The sequence below is a fragment of the Triticum urartu genome, chromosome 7, assembly GCF_003073215.2.
Source record: "Triticum urartu cultivar G1812 chromosome 7, Tu2.1, whole genome shotgun sequence".
NCBI lineage: Eukaryota > Viridiplantae > Streptophyta > Magnoliopsida > Poales > Poaceae > Triticum > Triticum urartu.
This window is the reverse complement of record NC_053028.1, coordinates 432,529,782-432,547,085: the sequence shown is the minus strand read 5'-3', so window position 1 is coordinate 432,547,085 and position 17,304 is coordinate 432,529,782.

Here is a 17,304-nt window from a genome sequence, read left to right as displayed (position 1 = left end):
AACCCGGGGTTTTAGGTGAATACACTTGGCTTCCAAGCCTGGCTTTTATAGCCTATCACAAGGTTATGAACTCTTTGTTCTTTAGAACAAAAGAGCCCCCAAGTGATATTTTGAGCTATGCTCAAGGGGACCCTATGTTTGAGTCGTGCTTTTGCAACAGACTGTCTTTGGCCCCATGTTTTTTGTATGTGGCCTATAAGCCGGATCAAATGGTAATTATAACTTTTTTGTATAAAGTAGAAGCCCCCAAGTAATCGAAGACTCAATAATTAGATAGGGGAAAACGACAGAGGCCCTGCTTTAGCAGGGATGCCCACTTTATTATATACATATACATTGTCAAAATATGTACATTGAAAGAGCCGGTGGCTCAGGTGTAGTATGGCCTAAGTCGAGCAATATTCTAGGGCCGACGAGTCTCCTCCTTTGACATGTGTGAGTCCTTGTGGTCTTGAACATCGATAAGGTAATATGACCCGTTATTTAGATTTGTGCTGACCACAAAGGGTCCTTCCCAAGGTGGGGATAACTTGTGCATATCAGTCTGATCCTGGATAAGCCGGAGCACCAGGTCGCCTTCTTGAAAAGTTCTGGTTTCAACCCGACGGCTATGATAATGGCGCAGATCTTGCTGGTAAATCGCCGAACGAGTTGCTTCTATTTCACGCTCCTCATCCAACAGATCAAGTGTTTCTTGACGTTCTCTTTCATTGTCAGCTTCAACATAAGCCGCCACACAAGGCGAGTCATGACGGATGTCACTAGGGAGAACTGCCTCTGCTCCATAAACCATGAAGAAAGGTGTCTATCCCGTAAATCTATTTGGGGTGGTATTGATGCTCCATAACACGGAAGTTAACTCCTCCACCCAACAACCCGGCGTCCTCTGCAGGGGAACCATAAGCCGGGGTTTGATGCCTTTCAAGATCTCTTGGTTTGCTCTCTCAGCTTGACCGTTGGATTGAGGGTGAGCCACTGATGACACATCAAGCCAGATGTGCTTAGAGAGATTAGTGCCATTGTATGTTATAATGTTGTGTGGAAAGCCAAAACAGAAGATCACCTTCTTCATGAATTGAACCGCCGTTGCTGCATCACACTTACTGACCAGCTCTGCCTCTACCCACTTAGTGAACTTATCAACCGCCACCAAAAGGTGGGTCTTCTTATCCTTTGATATTTTGAAAGGCCCAACCATATCGAGCCCCCAAACTGCGAGCGGCCAAGTAATTGGAATCATCCTCAATTCTTGAGCTAGCACATGGGCTCGGCGTGCAAATTTCTGACATCCATCACACCTGCTGACGAGGTCCTCTGCATCAGCATGAGCTGTTAGCCAATAAAACACATGACGGAAAGCTTTAGCCACAAGGGACTTTGAACCGGCATGATGACCACAATCTCCTTCATGAATTTCTCGTAAGATCTCACATCCCCCTTTTGGAGAAACACAACGTTGAAACACCCCTGTGACACTGCGATGATGTAACTCTCCATTAACAATTGCCATTGACTTAGACCGCCGGGTTATTTGCCTGGCTAAGGTTTCATCCTCAGGTAACTCGCCCCGGGTCATATAGGCTAGGTAAAGGACTGTCCAATCTGTGATTACATGAAGGGTCGCCACCAACTGAGCCTCCGGGTCAGGAATAGCCAAATCCTCCTCTATAGGAATCTTAACCGATGGGTTATACAAGACGTCAAGAAAGACATTAGGCGGCACCGGCACGGCTTACGTTGAGAGCCCAACCAGCTTAAAGCATCTGCTGCTTCATTTTTCCTCCGGTCAACGTGCTCAACTTGATAACCTTTGAAGTGACCAGCAATAACATCCACCTCTCGCCGATAAGCCACCATGAGTGGATCCTTAGAATCCCAAGTACCAGAGACTTGCTGAGCCACCAAATCTGAGTCGCCGAAGCACCTAACCTGGCTTAAGTTCATCTCCTTAGCCATTCGAAGACCGTAGAGCAAGGCCTCATACTCAGCTGCATTGTTAGTACAAGGAAACATCAAGTGGAGAACATAAAAGAATTTATCACCTCAAGGGGAAGCAAGAATAACTCCAGCCCCCGAGCCCTCCAATTGCCTGGACCCATCAAAGTGAATAGTCCAATACGTGTTATCTGGCTTTTCCTCAGGCATCTGCAGCTTTGTCCAATCATTGATGAAATCCACCAGCGCTTGAGACTTGATGGCCGTGCGAGACACATATTTTAACCCGTGAGGTCCAAGCTCAATGGCCCACTTAGCAACCCGGCCAGTTGCCTCCCTATTTTGGATGATATCTCCCAAAGGAGCAGAGCTAACCACAGTGATGGGACGACCCAGAAAATAGTGTTTAAGCTTCTGGCTGGCCAATAACACCCCATATACAAGCTTCTGCCAGTGTGGATACGTCTGCTTGGACTCAATAAGCACCTCACTGATATAGTAAACCGGCCTTTGAACTGGATATTCCTTTCCTGCCTCCTTTCTTTCTACCACAATAGCAACACTGACAGCCCGGCTATTACCAGCCACATATAGCAACAAAGGCTCCTTGTCAATAGGGGCTGCAAGTACTGGCGGCTCAACCAACTGCTTCTTCAAATCCTCAAACGTTGTATCATCAGCATCACTCCAGACAAAGTTATATGTCTTTTTCATCATGTGATACAGAGGGATAGCCTTCTCCCCCAACCGGCTTATGAACCGGCTTAACGCTACAATACAACCCGCCAGATGCTGCACATCATTGATACACTCCAACTTAACCAGAGAGGTGATAGCTTTGATCTTCTTCGGATTAGATTCAATTCCTCTATTAGACACCAAAAAACCCAGGAGCTTTCCTGTCGGTACACCAAAAACGCACTTGGCCGGGTTAAGCATCATCTTGTAAACCCGGAGATTATCAAAGGTTTCCTTCAGATCATCTATCAGTGTCTCTTTCTCTCTGGATTTCACCACAATATCATCCACATAGGCATGAACATTACGCCCAATTTGGCTATGAAGGAAATTTTGCACACACACCTCTGATAAGTCGCCTGGGCACTCTTGAGCCCAAAAGGCATAGACACATAGCAGAAGGCTCCAAAGGGAGTTATGAAAGCCGTCTTCTCCTGGTCCTTAACTGCCATCTTGATCTGATGATAACCAGAATAAGCATCCAAAAAACTCAAATGCTCACAACCTGTCGTAGCATCAATAATCTGATCAATACGAGGGAGAGCAAAAGGATCAGCCGGACAAGCCTTGTTTAAATCCGTGTAGTCCACACACATACGCCAAGCACCATTTTTCTTAAGTACCAGCATCGGGTTAGCCAACCACTCAGGATGGAAAACTTCAATGATAAACCCAGCTGCCAAGAGCCGGGCTACTTCCTCTCCAATGTCCTTCCGCCTCTCCTCATTAAAACAGCGAAGAAACTATTTGACCGGCTTAAACTTTGGATAAATATTAAGAGTGTGTTCAGCGAGTTCTCTCGGTACACCCGGCATGTCTGAAGGCTTCCATGCAAAGATGTCCCGGTTCTCACGGATGAACTCGATGACCACGCTTTCCTATTTTGGATCCAGATTAGCACTGATGCTGAACTGCTTGGATGAGTCACCGGGAACAAAATCAACCATCTTGGTATCATTTGCCGACTTAAACTTTAACACCGGATCATGCTCTGTGGTTGGCTTTTTCAAAGACGTCATATCTGCCGGGTCAACATTGTCCTTGTAAAATTTCAACTCCTCCGTTGCACAAACTGACTCAGCATAAGCCGCATCCCCCTCTTCACACTCTAGAGCTATCTTATGGCTCCCATGCACTGTAATGGTTCCTTTGTGACCCGACATCTTGAGTTGCAAATACACGTAACACGACCGTGCCATGAACTTGGCATAAGCCGGCCGTCCAAACAGAGCGTGATATGGGATGTGGATCTTGACCACTTCAAAGGTCAACGTTTCTAACCTAGAGTCGCGATAATCTCCAAAAACAACTTCCAGAGCTATCTTACCGACTGGATATGCCGACTTACCAGGCACCGCGCCATGGAAAACAGTGTTTGACGTCTTAAGATTTTTATCAGTCAAACCCAGGCGACGGAAAGTTTCATAATAAAGGATATTGATGCTGCTCCCTCTGTCCATGAGTACTTTGGTAAAATTATACCCTCCGACCTACGGTGCAACCACCGAAGCCAAATGACCCGGATTATCAAACCAGGGTGGATGATCTTCCCGACTCCACACGATGGGCTGCTCAGACCAACGTAGATAGCGAGGAACTACCGGCTCAACAGCATTGACTAATCTCTTATGAAGCTTCTGGTCACGCTTACACAAGCTAGTGGTAAACACATGATATTTCCCACTATTCAACTGCTTCTGGTTGCTCTGGTAACCAGATTGTTGCTGTTGCTGACCCGCTTGATTACTCTGTTGGTTGTAACCATCCTAGTTGTTGTGATTACCTTGATTTCCTTGGAAACCAGAGTTAGAACCGCCACCGCCATAACCCGGACCATGAGAGCCGGGCCCAGAACCGCCACCTGGCCCATGGCTATCATGGAAAAGATTTGAATTTTTGTACTCCTTCATGATGTGACAATCCTTCCATAGATGCCCGGATGGTCTGTCTTTCGTAGTATGTCATGGGCAGGGCTGATTCAACATACGCTCAAGATTGATACCGGATCCGCCGGCTTGTGGGGGTGGTTTACCCTTACGACGCTGACCATTATTCTGTGCATTGGTGTTAGCCACAAAGTTAAAACTATTATCAGCTTTGCGCTTACCGTTGCCTCCCAAGTTATACTACTGCCCCTTAGTGTTGCTGCTCCTCTTCCCTTCCCTGCTTTATTGTCATCAGACTCGAGGTCTTTGGTACTATCAGAGTCAGCATATTTAACCAGAGCCGCCATGAGTGTCCCCATGTCATTGCAGTGGCGTTTGAGCCGCCCTAATTTCTGCTTCAAGGGCGTGAAACGGCAGTTGTTCTCCAACATCAACACCGCTGAGTCGGCATTGATGCGATCCGACGAGTGTAAGATTGTTGATACCCGGCACACCCAATGGGTTGTTGATTCACCTTCTTCTTGCACACAGGAGGCTAAATCCACAATTGACACAGGTTGTTTACACGTATCTTTGAAGTTCTGGATGAACCGGGCTTTCAACTTTGCCCATGACCCGATGGAATTGGCAGGGAGCCCCTTCAACCAAGTGTGGGCCGTCCCTTCTAACATTAGGGGAAAATACTTAACACATGCAGCCTCGCTGACATCCAGTAACTCCATGGCCATATCATAGCTCTCAGTCCATGCCTCGGGACTTAAATCGGTCGTATAGTTAGGCACCTTGCGAGGGCCCTTGAAATCCTTGGGCAGGCGCTCATTTCGTAGATCTAGTACTAAGCATGGCACGCCCAAGTTTCTAAAGGTTACACCCGGCTCCACAGAGGTGGTTGGACGAACCAAAGTTGGTTGACGATCCGCATACTGAGCCGCCAGCTCGGCCTCTCGACGAGCTCTACCTTTATCCACCACGTTTTGAGCATTTGCACCACCACCCGCCGGGTGACGGTGTCCTGGACTAGGGGGTACTCACCACGTCGTCTCCCGATCTATTAGATTGGGCCGAGGACCCCTGTGGCCATATACTCATGGGCCAGTTCGGACAACTGCCGCATACAAGGAAGATTCCACAAGACTTGGCGATCAAGACAAGGACTTCTCCCCACCGGCGTATTCGGCTAGGACTCTTGTTAACCTAGGCCTCTGGTGCATTATATAAACCAGGGCCAGGCTAGTCGATAGATCAGATATACACATCAACAATCACACCATAGGCTAGCTTCTAGGGTTTAGCCTCCTTGATCTCGTGGTAGATCAACTCTTGTACTACCCATATCATCAATATTAATCAAGCAGGACGTAGGGTTTTACCTCCATCAAGAGGGCCCGAACCTGGGTAAAACATCGTGTTCCCTGCCTCCTGTTACCATCCGGCCTAGACGCACAGTTCGGGACCCCCTACCCGAGATCTACCGGTTTTGACACCGACATTGGCGCTTTCATTGAGAGTTCCGCTGTGTGATCGACAAAAGGATCGATGGCTCGCCTGCAGATCAACTGCGACTTCGGCATCTTCGTCACCAGCTCGACTGGTCACCTTGGTTTGACCAAGAATTGCGCCCCGTGTTCGGATCACCATGTCCGGACGAGGGCCTTCATCAAACATCAACTCCGATCTCTATCAAGATCACGGAGGAATCATCTATGGAGCTCGGGGGTCAACGTCAACATTGCCCTCAAGCGGCCGTGCTGTTTTTCTGGACAGTGAACTCGTATCTGCCACCACCACCTCCTCGAGTATCGCTTTGACGATCGCTTTGGTGGAATTGTACGGAATTGAGTCTACAACAACCCTGGAAAATTTCGTCGAGTTCCGATGGAGGAATCTCTGGCAATCCACGATATACCGGAGCCCTGTCAAATTTGGACGGGAATTTGGATGAGTTTAGGGCGTGGTGTCCAGCTTCTAGCTCGGACGTCCTTTGGAAGATCCAACCGTTGATCGGCTGCGGAATTCCTATATCTACCACCTCTCAAAATTTCGGCTCGATCCGACCGTCAAAACTCCGGGAACCTTCCGATTAGTGCATCACTTTTTGGATCTGTTTTCTGCGCGAAAACGAATCCGACCCGAGTTCATCTTTTTTATGAACAGGATTTCGGACATCCCTTTTGAAGGAAGTTTTGTATGGGGTATTGTGTTTTGTTCCCGAACACATCCCACTAACTATAAGATCTTTTGAACATGATGTTCAACATCATGCTGGTGTCAAACCAGTCCGGCAATATTACTCCACGGCTGCCGACCTGCGCTAGACACGGCGTCACTTTGTTGAGCCGAGCTCAACTTCTTTGGATCATCATCTCGGCAAGCCGAACAAGAGCCCGGCATCGCGAAGGATAAAGCATCACCAACATCGCCGCCCCATGGATTACACGGAGCGGGCATACCGGCAAGCCAAACAAGAGCCCGGCATCGCGAAGGATAAATCATCACCAACATCGCCGCCCCATGGATTACACGGAGCGGGCATACCGGCATCGCCGCACGGTCGCTTCATCAAGCCGGCATCGAACACGTCACGACCTGCATCGACAGGGCCGCACTATTGCTTCTTCAAGCTGGTGTCCATCACGCCGACCTACTTTGGCTCATCGGCTGACATCGAGGCTTCGACATCTCGGCTGGACCGGGGGCTTCGCCATCTCTTCATCAACCTACTCCGGACACTTCGGCGTCACTAGCCGACCAGCTCCGTCACGTTAGCTGGGCCGAGGGCTTTGCCTCGGCGAGTCAACCTTTATCAGCATTGTCATGCCGTCGTTTTATTGCCCATCAGGCAATGGGTGTGCGGAGCGGGTCCCAATTTTAGGAATCACCTTCCTTCGGATTGCTACAACAAATAAACCAGGTGCTATTTATCCCAGTATTTTTTGCTTGTTTGGGTTCATTTTTCCCAAGGAATTATTACTCTGGTTTGTCCGTCATATGTACATAGGTCTATCAAATGGTGGCTGCATTAACGACAGTCGCATGGTGGTTCGGTCAGTTTCTGTACATAGTCCGGCGAACGCCGCACTCGGAGCTCGGACCGACCTGCGAATTCAGGCTTGGCCACGCCTTTACCGCATCACGCCGACGCCCTGCATCGACTTGACTTCGGCGCCAGGCCATATTTCTTTTATTACTCACTTTGCATAAATTATTTATTATGCAATGATTTTTTTTAATTATCATTATTACTATTATCTCCGGTTTGCACTATTTTTTGTGCACAGGAAAATGATCCGGGGACTTCGGCGTCACTCTGCCGGTCTGCATTGATCGTGCTATGTCACCACTTCGGCGTGTCAAGCTCTCCGCTCCGCCACCTCGGGACCGGCTTGAGGGATGGAACCTTGCCCCGCATCAAGCTCGGACCGCGTCATCAATACCGAGCACATTAACCAGCTAAGTCGCTTTCATGCTCAAAGCTTTAATTTCTAATTTGTGTTCGGTTCGACCAAGCATTATACTTTTTTGGAAAAAAGTTGCTTGTAAAAATTTTCCTTGTCCAGACTTTGTTTGTGACGCATAAATTCAAATACCCCGTTCACTTGGGGGCTTCCTTTATGAAGCTTTTCCTGTTGCATATGATTATACTTGTACGGCTTCGTTCCTTGTTCGTGTATTACGCCACAATATGCACCACATTGACTTAAGCGATTTGCAAGCTGGGTTGCCTTGCTCCTGTGTTTACCCCTACGTTCCCAATTGTTTGGCTAGGGAGTAAAGGGAGCACCTCTGCGATTGTCACGATCGGGTCGCCCGAGCCGGACCTCAGACTGGGTGAAGCCGAAAGCTAGCGCTCTTATAGTTATTCAATGATGGTCGGCACACAACGGAACTCATGAGTACAAAAAATCTATTGCACAAGTCTCATAATAACAATGAGCACCGAAGAAAGGTATCGGTGGGGGTACTATTTTCTTTGAAGATGCTTCTTACACTTCACGGTAATATAGCATAAGTTCCCTGAGCGCGCTTTGTCTGTTACAGCCTTATGGCCTGATTGCCTGGTTATTGGAAACACCATCGATATTCTCGACCGATGGAGTACATAACACTTTTTCGGTCCTTAACCGAAGAGGGAGAAGCCGACGGTCGGTTAAGACGCGTTTAAAGTTCGGTTGAACATAGATATGATATAAGTACTTCGGTACATGCAATCATTCTTCTACCCAAGTCACTTGGGGGCTCTTAAGTTTATTTGAGCCATTTTATAATAAGTGTTCTTCTTCTTAGTCGTTGCAAAGTTTTATTATTATTTATCACTCCTTTTTTCGACATGAGTGTGCGGTCACTAGCCGGGGAGCCTAATTTCTCTCTCAAAGCCGCTAGAGTTTAGTTTGCTAAACTGGCCTGATGAGAAGTACTCCGACCTCGAGATAGGAGGTTGAAGCCGTAGGCTGACCCGCTCGAAGTCTTGAGATAGGATGTATCATGTTAAAGCACGACAGAAGCACTTCTTTTTTCTAAGACCAACTTTCGGATTGGCACCGAACACTTGATATTATTCGGACGTCATGTTTTTACTGACGTTTCTTGGTTTTCCAAGCATTTTGGCACTTTTAAACTATTTGTGCTTTTCCAGCATTAGTCTCGCAGTGCAACGCCGGACACCTTTAGGGATTCGGCAAAAACATTCTCAGATATTGCTATATATGCATCGGTTCCGAATTGTGTCTTCGGTCAATAGTTGGGTTGCCCGGCTCCTGCACTTGCTTCCTACGTTCTGTTTTATTTGGCTAGGCGTGCAAAGGGAGAACCACTGCGATTGTGCTTCCAGCTCACATGGTTAAGCACCTTAGTGGAGAAAGCCGAAAACTGACTGTCACAATAAGCGTAAACTGGTCAGCGATCCGATGACTATGATGGGCCATTCATAACATTGGCCGAAGTGTTTACGGCTTGACCTCGACTGTCGCCGAACACTACTGGGGGCTATTAACTGGCCTCCCAAACTAAATCCTCGATATTTTGTTGTTACATTTGAGTTGAGGTTTCATGATCATGCTTAGCATGACAACCCAAAGAAAGGAACCAATAGCGGGACTATTTTCTTTGGAATACATTTCTTCTGTTAAACAATAATATAACATATCTCTCTGCGTACCTTTTTTTATAAAACCATGTGGCCAGATTGCCTTGTTTGTCGTAAATCTTTGCCCTCATAAAGGCTTTATAAAGTAGGGCAAACACTCCTCGGCTACTGGCCGAGGAGGTGGAAGCCGATGGTCAGTCAACAAAGTTTTGTACAATGCGGATCCGAGCATTAATGTCGTAAAGTACTTGGATACATAGAGTCATTACACATAATTTATGGATATTGATCCTTAATTCGGCCACCCGTGCCCGCATTCGGGGGCTACTGGGCTTCGGGCTTATTATTTACAAATATTAAAGGGGCACATCGATCCCCTGATCTGGTGTTGCCACCCGACCAGTGTCTCGGGGGCTACAGGATTTCTTGTCCAATGCAGAAAATTTTATGTGCAATATAGTTTCCGAGGAGATTTTGATCCTCAGGTTGGTCGGCCGCACCCAACCTGAGTCTTGAGGACTGAGCACGCCGCTTTTGTGTCCCGAAGTATTCTGCCGAGCTAGGACTTGATCCTCAGGCCGATTTTGCAAATCAACCTGAGTCTCAGCGGCTACTGGGATCAGTGGTCTTATGTCATCCTTCATGTGCATCTCGGGTTTTAGACCGATACACACCTTGAGGGCTACTGGCTATATATCTCGGCAGAGAATAAATTGCACCAATAAAAAATATTGACAAAAAATCGGCCCATAGTCGGGGTGGTACACCACCTCAGAAGAAGTCCAGCATAAAGCTCGAGCGCTAGTGGCTGGCTCCATAGAGGGCATTTCCGGCATTAAGCTCGGCTAAACTCCTTCAACTTTTCTGAACCAAGGTGATATGACACCTCGGATATAGTCCGACATTGGAGCCTGGACACAGTCCGGCGTTGGAGCTCGGATATATTTCGGCGTTGGAGCTCGGATATACAGTCCGGCATTGGAGCTCGGATACATAGTCCGGCGTTGGAGCTCGGATACATTCCGGCGCTAGAGCTGGGAAGCGGTCCGGCGTTGGTGCTCGGCTGCAAAAGATACCTTGAATGCAGTCCGGCGTTGGAGCTCGGACGCAAGAGGACCCTGCCTCCCAGGAACAACTTCAAACTCGCGGTGTGGCATAAAAATAAACAAGGCATTGATAAAGGCCGGAAACTTAAAGGGGCTCCTCGGATACCCGATGTGTAAACTCGTCGAATGCATTTCGGCGATCCTCAAGATCGAAGATAAAGAAGATTTGTTGAACCAGTTTTCAAGACCTGCAACTGAAAGTGCAACTATCCCTAGGTGGTTTTGGTAATTCATAACAACATATAGCTCATTAAGCTAATGCTATTCCAAGATGATTATTTCAGGAAAGCTCAATGATTGGCATGGCATGGATGTGAAAGTGGAACCCTCAAAATGCTAAGGACAAAGGATTGGCTCAAGCTCAAAAGCTCAAGACTCTTCATTTTATATTTTAGTGATCCAAGATCACATTGAGTCTTTAGGAAAAGCCAATACTATCAAGGAGGGATGAGGTGTTGCTTAATGAGCCTCTTGCTTCATGTGCTTAGTGATATGCTCCAAAACCCTCAACTACTTTCCCATATCCAAATATGACCTAAACCCTAAGACAAACTCGGTCCGACCGATTCTTCCTATCCGGCGCCACCGAGTTTCACTTGTCATAAGCCACTGCCAAACCCTAGCAATTCGGTTCTACCGATAGGGATCTCGATCTCACCGAGATGGGATTGCAAACTCTCTGTTTCCCTTTCGTAACTTTTCGGTCTCACCGAAAAGAGCAAATCGGTCCCACCGAGATTGCAATGTAAATTCAGTGTTTCCTTTTTGTAACTTTTCGGTCTCAAGGAAAGAGCAAATCGGTCCCACCGAGTTTTCCTGACCAACTCTCTGGTTAGCTAATTACCAAATTCGGTCTCACCGAGTTTGTGTAATCAGTCTCACCGAGATTACGTTATGCCCAAACCCTAACCATATCGGTCCTACCGATTTGCATGTCAGTCCCACCAAAAATCTCTAACGGTCACTAGGTTTACATTTTCGGTCTGACCGAGTTTGTTGATTCGGTCCCACCGAGATTGGAAAACTGTGTGTAACGGTTGGATTTTATGTGGAGGCTATATATACCCCTCCACCTCCTCTTCATTCATGGAGAGAGCCATCAGAACACATACACAATTCCAACTGATATGTTCTGAGAAAGAACCACCTACTCATGTGTTGAGACCAAGATATTCCATTCCTACCATATGAATCTTGATCTCTAGCCTTCCCAAGTTGCTTTCCACTCAAATCTTCTTTCCACAAAATCCAAATCCTATGAGAGAGAGTTGAGTGTTGGGGAGACTATCATTTGAAGCACAAGAGCAAGGAGTTCATTACCTACACACCATTTGTTACTTCTTGGAGAGTGGTGTCTCCTAGATTGGCTAGGTGTTACTTGGGAGCCTCCGACAAGATTGTGGAGTTGAACCAAGGAGTTTGTAAGGGCAAGGAGATCGCCTACTTCATGAAGATCTACCGCTAGTGAGGCAAGTCCTTCGTGGGCGATGGCCATGGTGGGATAGACAAGGTTGCTTCTTCGTGAACCCTTTGTGGGTGGTTGCTTCTTCATGGACCCTTTGTGGGTGGAGCCCTCCGTGGACTCGCGCAACCGTTACCCTTTGTGGGTGGAGGCCTCCGTGGACTCGCGCAACCGTTACCCTTCTTGGGTTGAAGTCTCCATCAACGTGGATGTAGGATAGCACCACCTATCCGAACCACGGGAAGAACATCCGTGTCTCCAATTGCGTTTGAATTCTCCAAACCCTTCCCTTTACATTCTTGCAAGTTGCATGCTTTACTTTCCGCTGCCAATATACTCTTTGCATGCTTGCTTGAATTGTGTGATGATTGCTTGACTTGTCCTACAATAGCTAAAATCTGCCAAGAACTAAAATTGGGAAAAGGTTAAGTTTTTATTTGGTCAAGTAGTCTAATCACCCCCCCTCTAGACATACTTTCGATCCTAGAAGTGGTATCAGAGCCTTGGTCTCCATTTGCTTTGATCTCCATAGCTTTTGGTGGTCATAGCCTTGGTTTCACAACCTAGGAGAGTATGGCGTCTAGCGAGGGAAATTATCACCGTAGAGGTCCTTACTTTGATGGTACTAATTTTGCTAGTTGGAAGCATAAAATGAAAATGCATATTCTTGGACATAACCCTGCCGTTTGGGCTATTGTGTGTGTTGGTTTGCAAGGTGTCTTCTTTGATGGGAAAGAACCAAACCGTGAAGCTACCGCGGATGAGTTGAAGATGTTGCAATACAATGCTCAAGCTTGTGATATTCTCTTCAACGGATTGTGCCCCGAAGAATTCAACAAAATCAGCCGTCTTGAGAATGCAAAGGAAATTTGGGACACTTTGATTGATATGCACGAAGGTATCGACTCCGTCAAGGAATCCAAGTTGGATGTGCTTCAAAGTCAACTTGACAAGTTCAAAATGAAGGATGGTGAAGGTGTCGCTGAAATGTACTCTAGGCTTGCTCTCATCACAAATGAGATTGCCGGTTAGGAAGTGAAGAGATGACCGATAGATTCATCATCAAGAAGATTCTAAGAGCCTTGGATGGAAAATATGATACCGTGTGCACATTGATCCAAATGATGCCCAATTACAAAGATCTCAAGCGAACGAAGGTGATTGGAAGAATTGTTGCTCATGAGATATCACTTAAGGATAAAGAGGAACTTCACAATAAGTCAAGTGGTGCCTATAAAGCCTCATGTGAAGCCCCCACATCATCAAGTGAGAAACAAGACTTCAATTAAGAATTGAGCTTAATGGTGAAGAACTTAAACAAGTTCTACAAGAGTAGAAGCAAAGATAGAAGCTTTAGGTCAAGGTCCTACAATGACAAAAGATTTTCTAGTCGAGAGCGAAACTGCTACAGCTGTGGAAGACCCGAACACTATTCCAATGAGTGTACGGATCCCTACAAGAGAAGAGAAGATTCTCCAAAAAGAAGAAGCAAAGAATCACCATCAAGAGAGAGAAGGAGTAGAGATGATCGTTATGAACGAAGATACTCACGGAGAAGCAAGGATTCGGAAAGGAAGGAAAAATCATCAAGGAGCTACACAAAACGAAGACATCAAGCTCATGTTGGTGAATGGGTATCCGGCTCCGACTCCGACAGCCACTCCGAGAGAAGTTATTACTCCGGCTCCGAAGATACTCAAGATGAAGGTGTTGCCGGTCTAGCACTTGTGTCAACCAACTCCTACGACATATTTGACTCACCAAATGAAGGAATTGGAAGATGCTTCATGGCCAAAGGTCCTAAGGTAACACACCCCGAGTATGTTGATTTCAATAGTGATGAAGATGACTTGTTAGGTGATGATTTTCTTGTTGACAACTCTAGTGATAAATACTATGATGAAACGTCAATTAATCATGCTAATAAAGATAAAACGAATGACAATGATAAGGAGAAGATTGAGTCTCTAACTAAAGAACTAAACACTCTTAAGTTAGATCATGAAACTATCTTCGAAGATCATCGAGAACTTTTAAGAGCTCATGAGAAATTACGCTTTGAAAAGCTCAATCTTGAGCAAGAGCATGAGTTCTTAAAAGCAATCAATGATGATCTCGGCAAGAAAAGTTCTTCTTACATTGCCAAGCGTTTACTCTTATCCACTTACATGCCTCAAGTCAAGTCTAGTAACAAGAACAAGAAAGATTCTTCCTCTAGCAGTAACAATGATCATGCTAAATCCAATATTGTTGCTTCTAGTAGTTCTCTTGATTCCACTAATGATTCTCTCAGCCAAGTTACACTTGAGCAAGAAAATAGCTTATTGAAGGGAATTATAGAGAAAGGAGTGTACAAAAGCCTTGCCGGGAGCAAGCAATTCGAGGAAATTGTGCGCAAGCAAGGAATGCACCGGAAGAATCAAGGTGTTGGTTTTGAACGAAAGTTCAACGCCAATGGAGTTGAGTGGGAAGAAGATCAATACCCCAAGACAAAGTTTGTTCCTCAACAAGAGAAGTATGATACTTCTTTCAAAGGGACACAAGCTCAAGATGATCTTCCACCACAAGACTACAAGCAAAAAGGCAAGGACAAGCTTCAAGAGGAAATTGACGCATTTGAAGAAGCTCCTAAGACCTTAGTCAAGTGGATTCCCAAGACTACTTCAGGTTCCACTTCATCAAGTATGACTACAACTCCAAGGATTCCCATCAAGATGATGTGGATCCAAAATAAGAAGAACTAGAGAGTTCTTGAGGGTGACTCCGCCAACATACTTCACTCTTATCATTTTGGCAAGAACAAGTGCAATCAACTTCCACATCTTGCACTAGTTCAAGGAGTCACAAACCCTCTTGTTGGTAAGACAAGGGACAAGGTAACCTAAAGTTTTCATGGACATCATTTTGTGTGTGCATCGCTCTATGTCTATGGATATCCTTGTTTGTTCCTTGTGGGACTAACCCATGTAGGTATTGAAAGTGCAATTCACTCAAATGGATAGCTCCAAGTGATCTACATCAACATTGAGCATCCACATCTTCAACATCTACATGAAGTCATCATCGACAAAACCCGAGGTTAGTTCTTCCCTCAAAGGGGGGATATCACATCTAGGGGGAGCTTTACTCTAAGACTTGAGCTAAAGCAACTCTAAAGATGTGAACACAACAATGCTTTATGTAAAAGTGGTAACCCCACTTGAGCTTAAACGATGAGTATGACCTATGATCAAGTGTTCTCACTTGACTCCTAAGTCAATATACTCATATATAGATGACCTTGTCATCGCAAATTGCTTGATAGATGCTAGAATTGGTTGTACATGCCTTGTCACATATTTCATTTGCCATCTTATTGTGTGAGCATGCTGGTTGCATATTTTACTCATTCGAGGACATCCACTTGTTGTTTTGATTGTTTGGTTTTATTTCCTTTTGCCAAGTGGATGGACAAGAGTGCCTAAGAACCTCCTCTAGCTATCTATGCTTTTCTCGTCTCAAACTCTATTCATGCTACATCACAAAATTTGATCAAGTCAGATTCGAACCACTCTGTGTGAGGAGCGCTCGGAGTTCCCGATTCGTCATAGACTTAAACTTCCAAAACCTCTTTATGATTCTCGGTCTGACCGATACCCCACTTTCGGTCCTACCGAGATCATTAAGTTGATCTAGGTTTTCGATCTCGGTGCAACCGATTTGAACCTTTCGGTCACACCGAGTTTCAGTAACTGCTTGCAGTTATGAATCTCGGTGCCACCGAGTTGTTCCACTCGGTCACACCGACAGGGTCGGGCTATATATAGTCACGGGCAAAAATTTGGAAATTTCTCCGAACCCCTTTGCCCGCGCGATAGCCTGCTCCGCCAACATGGTCTCCGGATCGTCTCCTCGCCGCCAGCCGCCTCCAGTCGCTGGTCTCCATCGCCGTCAACGGAATTCTACCCCACCGTTGCCGCCGTAGCGAGTCTCCGCCGAACTAGGGTATGGACTCGATCTTTGTGCTATTCTCCAATCTGATTCTTAGCACATTGTGATCATCATGATTCTTGCCAGGATTGAAACACTCCTATCCAGTCAATGCGCTCATAGATTAGGTTTGATTCGAAAAATTTTAGGGTTAGGTTTCCGCCGAAACCATCTCGGACCCACCGAGTTGAAAAACTCGGTCCCACCGATTTGGGTTATGCCATTGCACAAGTGAGACTCGGTCTGACCGAGAATTACTTATCGGTGTGACCAATTTTGGAACTTTGTGAAACCCTAGCAGTCTCGGTGCCACCGAACTGTGACTCGGTCTGACCGAGTTCACTAGTTTAGGTGCCAAAACTGCTTCGGTATCACTGAGTTTAAAAATCGGTAGATCCGAGATGATTTCAGTGGGAAACTAAAACTAAGTTTTTGGATCATTCTTTTGCAAAAATCTCTGCATTTTGTGATGCTCATCTATTCTACCTCATCTATAAACTGTTCACAGGGTCAGCAGTCAGCTTGTTCATCATGTCAGACCAGAGTGACAGCCAGAATGTGTCAGAACAACAAGTGCACCTGAGTGAGGGCACTAGTCCCTCCAGCTCTTCAGATGATGGCAGCAGAAGTACCCCAAGCAATTTGCCAAAAGCTGCCACTAGACAGAGGAAGAAGAGAACTTCAGATTCTGAAGATGAAGATTATGTGGCAGAGGAAGAGGCCACATCAAAGAGAGTTGAGCCAGCACAGGGCACAAAGCCAGGCTTAAAGATCAAAAGGCCAGCAGGCAGGCAGCCTATGTCAAAGGCTAGAGCTTCAACTAAAAAGCCTGCACCCAAAGAGCCAGTTGCTGCTGAAGGCAAGAAAAGGAAGGGAAGGGTCAAGAAGACCGTAGCCAGAGTGCTTGGAAAGGCTTCCATCATGGAAGAGGAAGAGGAAGAAGAGGTTGCTGCACCAGCACCTAAGGCACCTAAGCTTAGGGTTGATGCTATCAGGACAGGGGCTGCCACATCTAAGCCCAAAGAAGCACCCAAAGCTGCCTCCAAGCCCAAGTCTGCACCAAATAGGAATACAAGGAGCATCCCAGCTGCTGAGAAGAACAAGGCCCCAGTGCCTGAAGCTGCA